Source organism: Papaver somniferum, chromosome 5 (genome assembly GCF_003573695.1).
Source record: "Papaver somniferum cultivar HN1 chromosome 5, ASM357369v1, whole genome shotgun sequence".
NCBI classification, from domain to species: domain Eukaryota; kingdom Viridiplantae; phylum Streptophyta; class Magnoliopsida; order Ranunculales; family Papaveraceae; genus Papaver; species Papaver somniferum.
In genome coordinates this window covers 199,196,679-199,216,943 of record NC_039362.1, presented here as the reverse complement: position 1 = coordinate 199,216,943, position 20,265 = coordinate 199,196,679, and the positions used below count along the sequence as shown (strand labels likewise).

The 20,265-nt window shown below is 35.9% G+C and overlaps 1 long non-coding RNA gene across 1 annotated transcript; it reads right to left on the bottom strand.

Annotated features, from left to right (window-relative positions):
• Positions 1–13,671: 13,671 nt before the first annotated feature.
• Positions 13,672–19,756, bottom strand: LOC113284243. The gene is made up of 4 exons (XR_003328049.1): positions 19,639–19,756; positions 19,471–19,538; positions 18,867–19,269; positions 13,672–14,452 (listed from the first exon to the last, which is right to left on the bottom strand). It is a non-coding gene; the product is annotated as an uncharacterized LOC113284243 (long non-coding RNA).
• Positions 19,757–20,265: the final 509 nt, after the last annotated feature.

Sequence of the window (20,265 nt, the reverse complement as noted above, 5' to 3'; positions counted from 1 at the left end):
AAGTTCAGCATTTCAATGGTACGATAGACTTCGCTCCCTCATCATGAGTTGTCTTAGCTTTCGATTTGGCTACAGAAGCTTTGGAATCCTCATCAGAGGAGTTGGAGGAGGAAGAGGAGTAATAATAATCGTAATTATTGCTGCTTGAAGTTGACATTTTTTGAAACCAGGAGCATAAAATTATCAACATGCAAGTGAATCCATCTTCAAAAATGGTATTCTCAACTCTTACCTCTTTACGATTCCGACAGTGATAGTGGTAATCCAAGAGTTAAACACCTCAAAACTCGTTCGTTTCTTCGAAATCTGCAAAAGACGAACGAAACTTAGATTTTCATAAAATCATGAACATTTCTACTGCGTGAACATTCACCATGGAATTATGAAAAACTAAAACAATATCTCATCATAAATAATTGTTTACTTTGAACATTATTCAAAAATCAGTTTTGAAAATATATGTTTACAAAACATGAAATAATAACTCACGTTTTATTTTTAGTGAGTAGCAACTCACGCAAAAAAAAAGTACACTCTTCTCTGTGAAAGCATGTCACAGTTTTGTATGCAAATATATTTTTCATGGACATACCATGATTTTATATATTTATAAAAAAAACAAAAAAAAACAAAACAAAACTCTTTTCCTTCGTATCGTCGTTCGTCTTTAAAACGAAGGTTTATTTCAATTTTGTGAGAGCTCACACCTTATAAGATAAAGTTTTGATTTACATGAAAGCTCATAAAAAAAATTTTATCACTGGACACAAGTTCATGTATAAAACATTTCCTTCGTACTATCGTCATTCTCTAAAACGAAGGTTTATTTCGGTTTCATGAAAATTCACTCTTTTTATGATAAAACCTTGGTTCACATGAAAGCTCATAAACTAAGTTTTATCACTGGATCTAGGTCTACATATATAAAAAAAAAATCTCCTAAATCAGGGATTGTTATTAGTTTTCAAAAACTAACGATCAAACGAACATACGTTTTCAAAAACAAGGGTTTTCAACAAAACTCGCACTAATATATGCACATGTATATATAACTCAAACATGAATCAATTCATGAATCTCATAACATCAGCAAAAAAAAAGGCTTACCGGTTGGCGGCCGGAAGTTGGCCGGACGGATGATCTCCGGCGACAAAGTTCCGGTGATTTTTTACCTTCTTCCGCTGATTCGAGCGTGAGGGAGATGTAGGGGTCAGGGTGCTGGTCGTGAAATAAAAAAAAAGGAATTAATTCCCTTTTATATCTAATTTTATTTCCAAAACCTAATTTCACAAGGATTTCCTTATTGAGCCCGGCCCACGAATCCTAAACGACCAAGGTCCCGTCGTCCAAACCAGCGATTCAACACCAATTTATGCTCATTAAACGATGCTCTATCATGCCACTGGGATCTTCATTCAAGTCATGGTTTGCTCGTACTATCAAAATCCGGTAACATCTTAACTCACGACTAAGTGCAATTACTTATATTGTTTATGACCGGAAAATCACCATTCAATGCTGACTGAGGAACACGACTTTCCTCACTAAGCAGGGGACTTAATGTAGATGGTGGATTTTCGACAAAGGATAAAATCGTAAACCCATAATTATACGAACTTCTGATCCAAAAATCAGACGTGAGTATTGAGACACGGGCCTCTCATCGAATCTCTGACTGAGAATATTGTCTCTCAGAGTACATGCAGATATGTAGTCTCTCGGCTGGACAACGGCGTATCTCATGAATACTGAATACTTCAGTAATTACTTCTATATAGAATCAAGAGATTGGCGGCTCCTAGATAGCTTGCTCTGCTAGTATAGAGCGATAACGTCTTCGGGATACAAACAACAGTTTTTCCTGACTATATAAAGGATATGAAGCTCCAGCAAGCCCATGTCAAAATAATTAATTCTCCCAGACAGCTTGCTCTGCTAGTATAAAGTCATAAGTTAATTATTCCTAAATTCTTGGATTCATCCACTGAATTTCCGAAAATATTCAAATATTTTCGCAATATTTCGTTACTTCAATCTATGGTTCTTCCAAGCAGAATTCTATGGGTTAGTAATAATATTCAATGCACGGGCGTCTGAGCTACCTCCGAGTAAGCCCCGGCTCAAATGTTGTAAGTGTACTCAATGATGATGCACTAACAATCACCGCATGAACGAGTATTTCAAAATACGACGAAACGATGAACCTATGCAAAATAGGAAGGAAAATAATAAATAATTAAATATTGACCAAGGTGCCGAGGGATTGGGCTCACCGGCCGGCCGGCAGTGCCGTGGCCAATCCCACGCCAGTTTTATATTTTATCATATTTTTTGTTATTTTCCTTGATCTTATGAAAATCCTTTCATTTGAATAAATATCCTTCGTTTTGAGGAAACTCCTCAGTTTCATGGTGTTTCCTTCGCACCAAGGAAATAATAAAAACTTGGGAAAAATGTCGTGGGGCCGTGATCATTGACCAACCGGCCATGCCTTGATCCCGGTCGGCCCCACACCTCATGGTTCCTCATTATTTTATTATTATTTTCCTAATCTCATGAAAACTCCTTAATCTCATTGTATTTTCATAAATCCATGAAAAATATAATATAAAATTAGGGAAACCTGTGGGACCGGGCCCAAGCCGGCCGGCCATGCGCTAGCCGGTCCCACACGTCCCTTTATTTTATTATTATTATTTTAAGGTTTCCTTGATCCCATGAAATTCCTTGATTTCATGGTATTTCTCTCAAATTATGAAAATTCTTTCAAATCATGGAAAAAATACATAAAAATACATAAAATTAGGGAAAACGCACGGGACCGGGCCCCTGCCGGCCGGCCATGCCTCAGCCGGTCCCACACGCCCTTATTTTATTATTTTTATAATTATTTGCTTCCTTGATCCCATGGAAACTCTTTCACTTTAAGGAAACTCCTTAATTTTTACAAAACTCCTTGATTTCATGATATTTTCATAAAATCATGAAAAATAATATAAAATAAGAAAAAGGCACCATGGGACCATGGTCACTAGAAGGCCGGTCATGCCTTGGATTCGACGGTCCCACGCCTCATTATTCCTTCATTTTATAATTATTTTCCTTCATCTCATGAAGTTTCTTCAGTTTCAGCAAAACCCTGATTTTGTCATATTTTCTCAAATGGTTGCTCAAACGCACACTAGAAAATATCAAAATTCTCAGGACTAAGACACGGACACCCTGGCAACTGAGCAAGTTACCTTTACTGACCAAGGTTGGCTTTTTTTCTTGCAAGAAGCCGGTCCCACGTATTTTCACGATTTGACCTAATTTGCTCAATTGCACGTATTAGGTCCAAAATTCTTCCAAATAATTTTGGAATTTCATAGAATGATCATCAGTCGATCCCATGACCACCCAGGACTGGTTTCATGACCCCTTGGTCGGTTCATCACCTCTTCATAATTAATTAGGTTTTATCACCTAAGGCTCAGACGAGCATTTTTCGAATAAATGATTAAACCAGCATTTAATCATTCTTTCATCAACAAATCACCAACTCTTCAAGATACCTTGGTGTTTAATTACATGAGCATATGTGCGCTACATGGTCGATTCATGGTCTCATGTAGCCAATCCCTATTTTATTCCATGGTTGATTTTGAAATAAACCATCAATTGGTCATCAATTGATCAAATTAGGGTTTCTGAGTCCAAGGATCAAGATTCGAACACTAATAACTTTACGACGATCTCATGATCAGTATTCTTATTGATTATACTCGGTTCAACTACCAGTATTCTAATTAATATTTTATTTTGGTCACACTACCAATAATTCATCAGACGAGCAACACTTGCTCAGATAAGCAATATTTGCTCAAAGCAAGGAATATTGGTTCAACTATCAATATTCAACAATTCATAGCAATACTTGCTTGCCTCAACTATCAACGTGAGAATTATACCTCTATCTCAATATACACGTTCAATTCATGAGTTTCAGAACATTTTGCAAAATCATGTTCAACTCAGCAAATACATGGACTCATCGTCCCATAAAGTTATGAAGTCTGGCAGTCTACGGCACGTGTGTTCATACACACGATGGACTATGAGAAAGTCGTGCAATCAGTTGAAGGAGTTAACAAAGTAGTGGATGGAAAATCGACCAAGTCTTCGCACGATGAGCAATTGGTTTCAAACACGATTTCCATTTCCCCACTCTTTGATTCCATCGACTGTCACACTTCATGGGATCATGGTGTCTACAATTCCAGCAATATAAATAAGTCTCTGAAATAATGATTGAAAATACAACGATCTCACGTCTCACAGACAACACGAGATTAACTCAACATCTGAGTAATTGCTCTCAAAAGAGATTCAATCATTCAGAACTTATCTTATTCAGAATTCACAACACACCCACAATCTTTGATTACCATTGATTCCACACATTTCTCAGCTTCCCTCCTACAGAGAAACCCATCCTCTCTTGTGACCGAATTTACTCTGGAACGGCTAATGTCTTGGTTTAGGCCGGAGTACTAAAGATTGATCTCTCGAATTCAAATCACTCCCTTCTTGCAGTGCATCTGTGTGAGGTTGAACATTTCGCTCGGTTTTAAGGAGTCTCCTCCGTATGGTTGTCTCCTCAATCCCGTGAAAACCAGCAAATCGTTTTTCCCATCTACAACTAGGTTAGTTAACTAGTATTTCTTGTTAAGGAATTCGATTAGACTTGAATAACCGAAACCCCCACTTTGAAAAGTCTATCTAAGATCAGAATTAACTTAGTTTCTCTTATCCGGTATTGAAATGGACTAAACAATTCATCCTGAAAACCTTTTCTTTTGTTAAGCCATAAACAATTTCATACAAACCAAACAAATCAAGTTGCATAATTATTTACCTCAATCGGAAGCAATTGAAACAACATAGACATTAAATCACCGCAATTGCACAAAATTTTTGTAAGCCTAAATGATTGATACCAAACAATAAATAAAGATAACAATAGTTTTTCTTAATCTGAAACAATTGAATCACACACACATCCGTACACAAATAATGGAATAAAACATCAATTGTACCGAAATTTTGTTAAGCAAAAGCAATAAATATACGCAGTAAAATCAGGCTTTTCTTAAACAGGAAAACGATTAACTAACAAAGTTGTTACCTCAAATTTCGCATCCTCTTCTCCAATATGTTTGCATCTTCTTTCTAGGGAGAATTGATACCGAAATATCATTATGTTGTCATCCTTATGCAAAACAATAGAATAACAACAACCAACCTTTACCAGAGAAAAGGTTGAAAACCGGTTTTAATTATTGCAAGCAAAAGTTGAAACCCCGAAACACATATGCTTTTGTGCTAAACCAAACGATTCAACATATTGTGACTTTTTCACATATTGTTTCAATCAGAACCCCTCATGATCCTTTGATAAAGCCTACCAGCATGGGCTAGAACTTAATCCTGCTAAACCAAAAAGTCACCCAAACCATAAGGGTTCACAACATATGAGGTCGAATATTAAGATCATGAAAACCGAAATCAAACATCCCATCAACATACATAGCAATAAGATAAAACATTCAAGCACAGGCTATGTAATCATAAACTATCACAAAAAAAATTATAAACCAAATAATTATATTCATAATAAGATAGTTTTATTCATATTAGACCAAATTGAAATAATAAAAAACTAACAGATTTTTCAAGGATCATCTTCAATTTCCTCAAATTTTTCAGGATATTCATCAACAACATCTCGACTGATATCTCGGATTCTGCACACAGTACCTTGATTATGTTCACAGGCTAAAGCATTAACCTTTCGATTAATATTTCGAGCATACTCCCTGTTACCGATTCCAAGTTTAATTAACTTTCTTCGGTTACGGATAACAGTTCTTAGTAGTGCCGCCTATCTATGATGAGTTTCAATAGTACTGAGGAGGACTTGACGTAGATTGATAATATCAATCTTAGCATCCAAACTGTTTTGGATAAGGAGATGAGTCACATCTTCTTTTTCATTTTCGATATCTTCACAACCATATTTCTTGAAGGTCTTAGCAAGATGAACAGATTCCTTAGAAGTCATTCCACTCAAGGCTTTCAGAAGTTTTGATTGAGATCTGGTTTGAGAATACATCCTTTAGTATAAGTTCTCAGACACGTTAAGTACATATACTTGAAGTACCCTTAACACATACCAAACATAGGTATCAACCTTACATAAATAATTCTGACAAGATTTGAAAAGATTTTTCGCATCTTATGTGTTACTGAACCACAACTTTCTCCAAAAAGATTATCTTGAAGATCGGTATCAAGAGATACTTCAAACAACTACACTTATCCTTTTTACACAAGTTGTTGTAAGACAACCTTTCTACACATAAAGATAATTAAAATATCCTTAAGGTAGATCGTGTATTCTCTCTATGTTGAATAAGAGATATTAGTAGGATTCTGATAGCCCAGGTATATGTGCTTCCTTATATCTGAAGATTGGGCATTGTAAGGATGCACACTCTAATGCGATTAAGCATTAGGATGAGGATCTTCATCATCAAATACCTTTTGAGGAGATTCTTCCTCCTTTTCCTTAGGAGCAATATCATGTTCCTTTGCGTGGGTTTTGAACCCATCCTCTCGGTTAGGAAAATTGTGAGATGCAATATCTTCGATTATATCCTGTGCCCAGGATGGAATGTTCTTTGAACTTGAACCCGTGTGATCAAGATTTGCCATTCGACAAATTGCTAATGTCTTTTGTTTAAGACATTCTATATGTCCTCTTAAGGTATCCATTCTTTGTTGGAAATATTTTTCTAAACACCCGTTTAGATACACCTCTTGACATGTTACTGTAAGAAGTTTCTCAATTAGGATCTTATTCCTTATTTGTGAATGTTCTAGCGATTGATTGAGAATTTCACACTCACTAGTCTATTGATGAACTTCGTCGCATAGAGACATTTTTTGTTCCTCATAATCTATCAGATTATTTTGAAGACTGAGTGTTTCACGCTTTCCTTCACAAACTCTTACATTCATTTGAACAATAAGTTTTAGGACATCATCTAGGTTGTCAATGGTTTTTCCCTTTTCTAAATAGTTTTCAACATGTTTGAAAAATATTTCCAACACCTTTCGAAATTCAGAATTTGGGCAAACTAGTGAATTTAATCTCTTTTCACACTTGGAAACATGTTTCTTGAGTTTCAGATTCGTTCTTTTCTGATCAGGAACCTGATTCGCAATCAAGTTATTAGTCATAGACTTTTTCTTTGATTTTTCGAAAAGACTTACGAGACCAGTTTCCATGGACCTTCCCTGAGATATTATTCTCATTATCTTGACATACGTTAACTGAATCAGACATGCATTCAATTTCTTATAGGTTGGATCTCACCAAACACAGATTGTTAGATCCTTTCGTGTTTGCCTGCTCTGATACCAATTGGAAAGACGAGGGTACCCAAATATACCTCAATCTAAAACTTTTCCACCTATAAGTCCTTTCTCCGAAAGTGATTGTCTATGCACTGAGTCGAGACAATACAACTAATCGGTTCACACTTCGTGTGATCGTCTATGGATACGAGATCGAGACAATACGACAACAAGATAACTTGTGTGATTGACTATGGATACAAGATCGAGACAATACAACAACGAAGTATGTTTACTTGATAAATGGTTCGGACTTAACCAAACACAACAGGATTACTATCAAGTAAATAGGAATTGACGTTTGTGTATTTTACAATTATAATTGCGGAAATATAAAAGTAAAAGACACAACAAGATTTTGTTAACGAGGAAACCGCAAATGCAGAAAACCCCGGGACCTTGTCCATAATTGACTACTCTCAGGATTAAGGCGCTATACAAAATCAAACCAACTTCGTATAGTAGAGACCAAGCAACTAAACCTATAGTTCACTAGTTCCGTCTGTATTCCCACGCCTCCAATAAGTCACGTACAAGGAACAATTCCTTTGGTTCGTATTCCAAACAGTAAAGGAACAACAAATCTGTTTCGTAACAACTCTTTTCAACCAAGTGATATGAGTTCGACAAAAGTCTCTTCCGTTTATCCCAATAAACTCCTTTGTAAGATCCTTAGATCTATCTAATAACAACTACCAAAGTAGTTGTCAAGATTTTGCAATCAATACTTTGAATCACAAAGAATTGTATTGATGACGATCTACTCAACTAATCAATACAAACAATCTAAAGATCCCCGTTGAAACTTCGATCTAGTTTGAGTGAATCTTATATCATAAGAGAAGATTCTCAAGCATAAACAAGCTAGATGCAATCAAAGTTCAACAACCGTTAGTCAATCAAATCAATTGAAAACTAATAATAAACCGCAATTATCTAGTTTCCCACCAACGGTACTAATAGAGATTCTCAATCCCAAAGAAGTCTTTAAACCGAGCGGCCGTAAGAGATTTCGCCTAATTAGGTTACTTTTCTCTCCGAATAGGAGGCTCCACCAGTAACAACACAACTAGGTAGTTTTGCTGGCTCTGAGGATTAGTTTGCTCGAAATGCAAACTTTGATATTTATAGACCAAGGAAGTTTGGACACCAGGGAATTTCCAAAACCGAAAATATTCTCAAGATATGCAACATATTTCCATAATTCTAGGAAATGCTTTGTCAAAACATTGACCGAAAATCTCTTAGAAAATCTCCAACTAGTAAATGCACATTACTAAATTTCATTTTCCAAAAATAAAATTAAAAACCTTAATTAAAAGATTCACAATTTATTTTTTCGATCCGGGATTTTCCTTTAGCTATTAAGGAATATCTTTGAACAATAAAAGATAAGCGTTACTGCACATGTTCAAAGTATGTCGACATCTTAACTTAGTAAATAATCTTTCATATTTACTATCTTGGAATCGATTTGCCACACTTCCAAAAAAGTTTAGAATTTGTTCATATGGCTTCCAAGAACTATGTGATTGATCAAGAACACTCAATCACCAAACATGGGTTTCACGGTTCTACCAAAAGAAGTTTCGGTTCTACCTCCATGTGGGTACTGGAATTAGTCACACTAGCTTTCCAAAATTCGGTTGAATAGGTACTAGAATCGGTTCTCACATATATATGGAATCCAACTTGTATTTGTTGCACATGTCCATAGGATCGGTTCTCAATATCTAGAAACTTGTTGCACCTCATACAAGGATTGATTCCCCTCTTGTGATTGGTTACACTTCTTACTAGTACTGGTTCCCCTTTTCCTAGAGTTGGCCATTCCAATTCAACAAATCGATCATATCATCTCAGATGATTACTTAAGATCGGTTTCACTAATAAAAGTCATACCAATACAAAAGTCAGGTCTTGTGAATAGTTTTACCAAGAACATAAACAATTCATGAGCGGTTATACCAATCACACATATTGGTAGTTCAAAATATATGCAATGAATAACAATACCAATAAGCCTAGCAATTTCCCCTTTCGGTTCACGAAACAAGTTCATCAATTTACTTCCTTTAAACGAATTTAAAACATTATTTCCTAGGATGAAATCTTCACCTCATACCCATACATAATCACAATAACATTCAAACGATTATGTCGATGTCTTATATACGAAGTTCAAAAGATAAGCGTTATACTTCGTATTGTATTCCTTAATACTACGTCTAACTAGAGTATAATCATTCATGCTTCGCAGTTATGTTTTCAATATGCACGACTTGAAAGATACGTTATGGAATGAAACAGTTCAAGTCAAATATCACTAACCTCAAGTGGAAGGATGATGTTGTCGTTGTATCTCTTTACTTCTTCACTTCTTCAAGTATTCACGTAATACTTGTAATGTCTCATATCCTAATACTTTCAAGCTAACCTATACGAAGTTGACTCTAGTACATAATCGAGCGACTCTTTAAATGAGTTTTGTTTCACTAAAATATGACAACCAAACTTGACATACCAATGCTTGGTGGGTTTAACCGAGCTATGCTCTAACAGGTACACAAACATTAGTTCCGGACTTTGGTTTTGTCAAGCAATTCGCAAACCGGTAACTCAGGTAGAACCATTCGCATACTAGTATGCAAACTTGGTTCCCAGACTTTAACAATCAAAACCGTTCGCATACTTCTTTGAAAACTTGGTTTACGGACCTGAATCATACTACAACAGTTTGCATACTAGTATGCATACTGTGCTATAACCAGACAATGGTTAATTGTTCTAAACTCCTATTTCAATCATTGAAACATCCTTAGAAGGCGACAATAGCTGTCTCACACAAACTATTAGCTTATAAGTAATTTTCAAGTGATCGAGTAATCAATACGAAACGTTCCGGACCGACATCAAATGACTGTCTTACACAAATCATGTAAGATGTTTCAAGGCAATTTTCACATGATCATCTTTTGACTTATTATTTAGTTTCCAACAAATAAATTGTTCCTAACTAAACTCGTCAAGAATAATGATGAACGTGGCTAAAAAAAAAGCTGCTAACACATATTTCGAGAAATAGATAAGCGAGATAAACTCGGCTCGAAATATCAAATGTGTATAATATAAAAGTCCATATGGTTATACGACTTAGTCTCAATAGGAGATAGAATAGACTTCTGAGTTATAGATAAGATTTAGTTTTCACATACCTTTTGTTGATGAAGTTCCTCCAAACTCTCCTCAGTAGATCTTCGTCTTCACTCGATGAATGCCATGAAGTCTAAAGCTCAACTACACATTCTATCATAATCCGAGACATAGCTATAAGTAAACTAGAAATCAAGACTTATAGTTTTGATCACCAAAACTTGACAAACAAGATTGAGATAGCAACGCTTGCGAGTTCGACCGAGTGGTGCTCTAACAATTTCAATCTAAAAAAAATTGGTGTCATATGATGCATTAATTCTCAAGATCAAAAGCTTCACAGTACAAATTAAAGGGTACAAGAGAAGAAGAAGATTAGAAAAAAGAATTTTATTTACATATTTTAAGATCTAAATAATTTATTTTACCAAACCACCCTTATCAATATTATTGGTGTATCAGTGAACCCGATATACCGGTATGTACCAGCCGATACGAGCTTTTTTGTCGTTCAATCCTTGTGTCGCCGATATTTTAGATATCGCAAAGGTTTTTCACGATACAAGATAAAAACCTATAATATCGGCTGATACAACCGATATTGACTATTGATGGTTGTCGTAAGTGCAATCAAATTAATAATCTTATTTCCACACAACTAACTGGTAATATGATGGAAGCAAGGATCGTTCCCATGAAGAGCGGTGAGTTTTAGTTACCAAAGTGTCACAAAGGGGGTTTTTGTTTTAGATTTTAAACAGAATAAATAATCAAAGCAAGTAAAGTTGAATTGTGATCAATAAAGAGAGATATCGAGGAATCCTTCTTCGTTAATAAACCATCAATGAGTTATTATTGTTTCCTACTCGTCGTTAATCATAAATTATCACCAACAGTGGAATAACTGGTAGTTCGGTGTTATCCCCTAAATTCCTTATATCACTGGATATGGAAGTTCTCGCCTACCAGATTGTATTCATCTAAACCACCTATTAGTAGATCACTCAAGGTGTAATTTGGTCGAATGCTTTATCTTTTGTGAATTTATAGGTTGATCCTATTAGTTAGACTCTTAGATCAAGGTCTAGTTTTTAGTGTTGTTTATACACACAATCGCTCCACAGAATCCCTCTGCAAGGTTTTGTGTTCTCTACTTGTGTGCAAGTTATTCGACGATTACTTATCTCCTAACTCAATACTAGTTATAGATTAAATCAACAAATCAATTTAGTTGTTCACCTAAACAATCTATCAATCAATCGTAAATATTCATTATAGTATAAACAAACGATAATCATATGAAGAACTTCAAAGTAGATTAATATAATAACTCAAATCTTGTTTACAACTTAGATAACATTATTGTAATACAGATTTTGAGTTTGACTCTGATTTCTAATAAAAGAGATATCTTCTTGTGACCCCCTTCAAATTTTCCGGTTATTATTTATCGTTGGCGTTGTAGTTCCATTGTCCATGACTACATGCTCCCAAAACCAGGGGAAAAGCTCGAGAATGGCTAGCGTGTCCAGTGGTTTCTTTATAGCTTCTCCTTACTTAAAATTCTGCTATGGCAGAGTAGATTCTTTTACCCCTTCTCAAATACTACAATTTTGCCTCTTCCACTGGCTATAACTTTTTGTTTTTCTTCTTAATAACGCAATTTTATTGAATCAATATCCAAAGATTACATCAAAATTGTGGCCAAAGGCCAGCTAAAATGAAAAGGAAAAAAAAAACAACAAAAAACAAAGACCTAATTACAAATGGTTTTTCCTGTTTTCCATCCCCACTTTTTCTATTTCCCATCCTCCATAATTCCTATCCCCAATTATCTTAAGTACCACCCAAATCAAATTTCATATGTCCTAAATACTATCTCTTGACTTTTTATTTTCACCCAACGATAAAATCATCCTACCACCGAAAACAAATAAAAACCTAGGTAACAGTTCAAGTTTCCATCTTCATCTACGCCACCAACCTATATCTCGTATGCTCCATCTCTCTATATAACTCATCGCCGGATTCACCACCTTCGGTGGATATAAAGAAGGAGAAAGCTAGGTGTGAGATGTAGGCTAGATATTAAAAATGGTGGACGGTTGGGCTTGCCCATCATATTACTTGGAATTAGTGGGAGGCGAGCATATATCGGTTAATGATTCACATTGTACTAGTTGTAGTATCTTTGACCGATGTGCTTTTGGGGAAAACAAGATCTCCAGATAGAGACAAAAACATATTAACAAGTAAACCCCAAGTCCTCGACTATTCATAAAGAGAAAAGGGGCAGCCTAGATAGTGCTATATTTTTTAATTATAGTTAGTTTTATAGAGGTGACACCATGAGACAACCCTGCTCATGTGATTAAATGAGTTTTTAATAGAATTTAGTATAATCTTTTTGGATATCCGTTTGAACTAAGGTTCAACTAATTTTCCCTAATTTTTTAAATTGGAATCATCGGTGATATAAACCATTAATCATCGATTTTTAATTCAATTAGGTCTTGTAAATTAAATGACAAAAAATATAAAGAAATAGATGTACTATGATAGTTTTTCGGTGGTGCTATTCACCGCACAAAACACCACTCTACTCACAGCTCACAACATCTGAATCCTACATTTCTCAAATGGTAAAACACCACTCTACTCACAGCTCACAACATCTGAATCCTATATTTCTCAAATGGTGTATCCCTTTTTTTAAGGGTGAGTCCTGGATAAATAAATTGGACCACTACATGTGCAACACCTAACAGTTGAGTGGTGATTAGTGTGGTGAAGAGTGCTTGGAATAGCATTTCCGATAGTTTATTGGAAACTTAGGGTTTATAGTTTTTGGTTTTCTACTATGAAAAAAGGGATCAACTAAGAAGACAAATATATATATATGGTAACAGTCATAGTTAAAGTCATTTTGACCTTTATGGATGGTATATAGGAAAAATCACAATTAAAAAGTAAATTGATTTAAAAAATTGTGAAGGAGATTGGAAATAGGAAAAATGGGATGGGAATGGGAATATAGGGAAACCCTTACAAAATCTATAGAAAACTGTATCAGGCATTTCCACTCTCAAGGGATCATTTCTCTATCTACAGCACTCGGACTTTGAGTCGGATTGTTACAGTAATGAAACTCAGGCCTAAACAGCCCGTTCCACTGCCACCAGTAAAGCCATCACTTCTGCAATATAATCAGTAGCCACTTCTAAACCTCCAGCAATAGTTCCAATAACCTCACAAGAATAGCTTATAGCTATAACACCAAAGTCAGTATTGATCCTTGTGGACCCAAGTTTGAAAAACTCAGAATCTGCAAATCATACACCCTTGATTCTGCATCCACCTCCAAACACAAGTTACAAAATTTTGGCATTTAAACCACTCAAACTGACTGTAGCTCCATCAAAGCAAACTCTGTTCCACTGGCTATACTAAGTACCAGTAGGATGAGAAATCATACAATGCATGTGGATGATTCACAAACTATTCTGAAACTTATTTTCAACACGAAAGCTGAAAGTAAGTTCATCGCCTTTACACGCCGAAGACAGTTGTTTTGCAATAAAAAAGGATGCTGATAGACCATGGAGGAGATGGTACTGCAGCATATCCCGAAGGCCACACTAGCAAAGTGCTTCTATTCAAGGGGTTTGATTCATACGGGGAGAATGCAATCACACACAGCTTTCAGACAATTGTTATTCCCCAGGTGGTTTACCCGAATCTTTGGACGACATAGCAAACGCAACTGAGCTAGCAGTGGCTAATGATGCAACTTGGGATCTAACTGAATCGAAGTTGAACAACTGGAAGATTCGTACACCTGCAAAAGCAGGCATGAAGTCTGTAAGGTACCTTTTGCTATTACCCTGCAAACGAAATCATTGTTTTAGATCGCAGAACTAGTAGCAGTCTGCAAGGTACCTTAATTCATCACAGAGTACTCTAGTGGATTTTATTGCTCCCGTATATGTTAATGATGAACGAATACAAACTTAAGTGCAGTTTACTATTCAATATACCATTTTCTGTGAGAGTACAACAATGTTACTGCAGTTTTAGCCATTATAACTGTGAGTCTTAATAGCAACAAAGTAAAAATATAATACTCCTTCAAAGTAAAATAATTAAAAATATCTAATTCCAGAGTTTACTGTTTCTTCCTTACAAACCCGTTATAAGTCTAACTTTCTTTTCTATGAAAAGAACCAAGGTTGTTCTTCTTATTTCCTGCTACTAAACTAAACCATGCATTCTAGCTCCAAGTTGACATTAAGGTTACTAAAGTGAAGTGCCCATATAACTAATGGGATGCAGTACAAACTAGTGTTTGATAAAAAAGGTAGATGGATGTCTACCTTTTCTGAACTTTAGCAAGAGATCGTTCTTAAGAAAAGCCAGATATGATGTCAGGTAACAGGTTCATAGATTTTTAGACATGGTATCAGTCTTTCATGATGATTCTGAATTCTGATATTCAGAAGTTTACAGTGCATATAAGAAAAGGTCATAGGATATGTTAATAAATGGATGCTTGCTACAGTTAAGCGCATTGTTCAAGAATTAACTGTATAAATTGGTCACAATGATCTTATTGTACATAAGTGATTTTGATATATTAACTCAACACAATTTTGTTGCTGATTCTCTCAGCCTAAATAATTTTGGATTAGACACCAGTGGTTTTCATTGTAGGCATGGTGGGTCTAATATACTGATCATACTGTGACTAGCCTTACCACATTATGCACTCCAGATCTCAAAGACTTTGTCTGCAAAGGTTTGGTGACACAAGAATATTGTTCTAAGGGTAAAAATACTCAAAATCAGAGTTAAAATTTGATGAAATGCTGCAGTTTCAAATTCAAAAGAACAAACTTGTACATTACCTGTAAGCAGACAACCAGGAATAGCACAGATACAGAGACTAACAACTTTCCAAGTTATAAAGGTCAACACCCTAAAATTAGCTCATACACTAGAGGTTGAAGGGACAGAAACGACTGCTGTGAATGGAAAGTCAAGGTATAGAATACCTGACTGATTCTTGACAGAAGTTTATACTTCAACTCCAACTTTAATTGACTCTTACCAGACACTACATCCTTCCCAAAGACATGGAGCCATAGAGAGATATTGATGCATGGATAAGAGAGTACAATAGCTGAGAAAAGAGACTCGCTAACTGGAGACCCAAAGGCTAAAGCAACTGTTGGGAAAATTCTGAAAAGTATAAATTCTAATGTGCTACATCCTACAAGTAGGTAAACTTGGTTACATGTGGTTCTGAATAGTGGGCATCCAAGAGTTTTACAGTATTTTTTTGATTGGTAAAGAATTTGGTGCTGGAGAGTTTCGGATTCAGGTCACTGGTATCATCACCCAATGACTTTACCACTGTACTACAGTGACACCAAGGTTTAATACCAGTGACCTGAGGAGTCATTGTAGTACAGTGGTAAAATCGTCGGGTGATGATACCAGTGACCTGAGTTAGAAACTCGCCAGCACCAAATTCTTAACCGATCAAAAAAAAGAGAGTTATATAGTACGTATTTGGACAACCCACTAACACAAAGTGAGCAAGATTCGCTAAAAAGATGTAGATGACACTTTTGTTCTGATTCGTATATATTGTATCTAGATGTAAGAATTTAGACCGTCCCCAATTTCTTCTCTTCACGCTTAATCAACTGAGGCCAACAAATTATTTCAATGGTTTCTCACGCTGAGTTGCTGACTTATCGTAATCTCTTTTGGACAGGTTCCATAACTCAGAGAAGAGGATACTTCAGCAGTTCTCTCAGAACCCAATGTAATTTAACTGTCATCATGTGAAGCATGCCCTGCATAGAAGACTAGCCAAGGGAACCCAAACCTATTGGGGCAATCTTCATAAACGCTAACCTACTGAGACCATTTTCAAGTGAACACTGAGCTCAGACTTTTCACTGGGACCTATCTTGAACAATAAAAGGAAAAAATGGTTTCAAAGGATAAGCAATGAGTAATGTTTATGAAAATGCTTTGTTATTAGTGTGTATCATAGAAAGCAGTATAGACTATAGATTGCTAATAATCAGTCTAAGTACCAGTGAAACCAGTTATTGTAATTTAACTGTCATCATTGAAAACAGGCCCTCATAGAATGACAGGCCAAGCAAATCCAAACCTATTCAGCTTGTCTTCACTGCTCAAGATTTTCCTTAGGTTCAGTTTAGTGTCGACGTGTTTACGAAATGGTTCAACATACACTGCAAATTGCAAAACTCTCAAAACCTTATGAAACTTGTTGTCAACAAAAGAGCTGCAAGGAAATTTATTCTCAGCCTCAACATGTTGAACAGTGGCTTTTCAATCAGGAAGGATGCTAATAGACCATGGGGATGGTAATGCATATTCCCAAAGACCAGAATTGTAGAAGCATTTGCACTGAAGGGGTTTAAAACCCCGCCAAAATTGAACCATCTAATTCACACGCGAAATAAAATCCCCTGCATGTTCTTAAAGTCAAACAGGTCAATGACAATAGATACTGGCATATGCCATATATACCATTTCCATCCAGCTATATGCTAATTTGCTAGATAAGATCAACTAAGCTAGCACTATTGGAAGAAATAGCAAATGCAACTAAGTGGTGTCATCACCCAATGACTTTACCACTGCACTACAGTGACACCAATGTTTAATACCAGTGACCTGAGTCATTGTAGTACAGTGGTAAAATCGCTGGGTGATGATACCAGTGACCTGAGTTAGAAATTCGCCAGCACCAAATTTTTAACTGATCAAAAAAAAAAAAGAGTTCTATAGTATTTGGACAACCCACTAACACAATGTGAGCAAGATTCGCCAAAAAGATGTAGATGACATTTTTGTCTGATCTGATATACTGTATCCATATGTAAGATTTCAGACTGTCTCCAATTTCTTTCTCTTCAAGCTTAATCAACTGAGGCCAACAAATTGTTTCAATAGTTTCTCATGCTGAGTAATATCTTTTGGACAGGTTCCGTAACTCAGAGAAGAGGATACTTCAGCAGTTCTCTCAGAACCCAATGTAATCATGTGAAGCATGCCCTTCACAGAAGACTAGCCAAGGGAACCCAAACCTATTGGGGCAATCTTCATAAACGCTAACTTATTGAGGCCATTTTCAAGTGAACACTGAGCTCAGACTTTTCACTGGGACCTATCTTGCTGTTGATAATAGAGGGAAAATGGTTTTAAAGCATAAGCAACGAGTAATGTTTATGAAAATGTTCTGTTACTAGTGTGTATCATAGAAAGCAGTATAGCCTAAAGATTGCTAATAATCAGTCTAAGTACCAGTGAGACCAGTTATTGTAATTTAACTATCATAGTGTCACCATAGAAAACAGGCTCCTCATAGAATGACAGGCCAAGCAAATCTAAAGCTATTCAGCTTGTCTTCACTGTTCAAGATTTTCCTTGGGTTCAGTTTAGTGTCGACGTGTTTACCAAATGGTTAAACATATACTGCAAATTGCGAAATTCTCAAAACATTATGAAACTTGTTGTCAACAAAGTTCTGCAAGGAAATTTATTCTCAGCCTCAACATGTTGAACACAGTGGTTTTTCAATCAGGAAGGATGCTAATAGACCATGAGGATGGTAATGCATATTCCAAAAGACCAGAATTGTAGAAGCATTTGCATTATAGAGAACTTTGCCTACTTGAGTCTAATGGTTCTGGTAAAATGTGATTAACAAATGATGACGAGCTTTAGTGCGGTTAACTATTCTATATACCGTTAGATAACATAGGTTAGTGCAGCACTACAATACTAGACAAAAGTATATCTATAAATTTCGATTCCTAAAATTATCTAACAAATAGCATTAAGAGATAAGATGAAAATATATGCCCTCGTATTATTCAAGTAAGCTCTCACTTTCAGCAACTGCAAGCACCAGCATCTACTTATTCGACTTTTATACATCAACGAAAAAAGTCACTAAAGTAACATCACATTCTCCCATTGAGATAAGGACCATAAGGTCAAGAAGCAGAGTAACAATTAACAAAGCACTATAGTTTAAAAATGAAAGTAACAAATACTCCCATAATTAAAGTTGGATAGATGTTTTAAAGACAGGATAAAAATAGTCTCGATATATTACCCACTAAACAATGTCAATGGCATTTAGGTTCTCGTAGATGTTACTTGTTATCCAATTTCAAAATAAAGCTTAACGAAGAGTTACTTACCAGCTTATGAGTAAGTATATCCAGGTCTCATCCTCCTACAGCTGGTTGATAGGCTTTCTGTCTCCTCAATAACCGACCACATTGACTTCACATCATCTTCACCTAATTCTTCCAACGAAAACTAAGGTGTTATTGTGACGGAATACCCATTGAGTCTGTTCCTTCAAATCCGCAAGCCTTTTCGAGGTTGAAATTTTGTGTCATAAAAGTTTAGACAGTTATCAATGCATGTCAAAACACCTCTTCGTAATGGCAAAAAATTCATTATTGTCAACCCTAAACTCTTTACTCCAACCCAATGACTGATGTTCTTCTCCCTCTTTCTGGTCAGTAACATGATTATCATTCTTCTTTACTCAGTCAGGGTCATTAATGAATCCACAGTACCCAATCCCTCAATTGCCTGGAAAACCCAAAGTCCCAAACGCAAGCAACCATAAGAAACAATATTACTGCATTGAAAAAGCTCTACAGCTAGAACTAAAGCAGATGCAGAACAAGATATTAAGGATCCAGTGCTTGCAGCCACCAAAATTGATTCCAGAACAAACTAAAGGGTCGATAACGCATGTTTCAGATTGATTCTAACACTGTATAAAAATACCTTAAATCTGGATTGGATTGAAGTAATGATGCCTCCTTTGAGTTGTTACGGAACTTACCAACAAGAGCCTGCGAGAGCAACGATTGATGAACTGGTCATAAATCAGAACCTCAAATGCTAAAATATGTAGAACCCTAATTAGAGTGTAGGGATTGGTGATATACATACCGAACGACCTTCGGGATCGACTTGAACATGACCAGAATAACTAATTCACCAAATCAAAACTATCGTTGACTAAGAGATCGATTCTTCGGTTTACCATTATCATTTCTTAAGATTTCATTCACCGTTTAAATTTTTGGAGATGAGCTCTTCGGCAGAGCCGTCTTATGGACTAGGCCAGCTAGGCTGTTGCGTAGGGCCTCAATTTGTTGAGGCCCAAATATTTTAAGAACGGGTCCTAGCTCAGCTGGTCATCCCCGTTTAGAACGATTTTTTGGGGACCATGGTTTTTTTTGGGGAGCATGATTTTATTTTGGGTAAAGATATTAGAAGTAAATCTAGGTCACCCCTTATCTAGATATTTATATTAATACCTAAATTATCCTCTTGATTAATTTTGGGTGATGATTAGCTAGTGTTAATAATAGTTAGTGTAATGATTAAGTCAAAGATAATTAGTGAGATTAAAAAGTCAGATGAGTTTTTTTTTTAAAGGAGTAGAATTATTGAGAGAGTAAAGTAAGAGAAGATGAAGAAGGAAATCATCAAAAACGATGGATTTTAGCAACCACAACCGGAGGAAGGGTATTTGGGTACCCAGGTATGCTTCAAACTTAGATAATGTTGGTT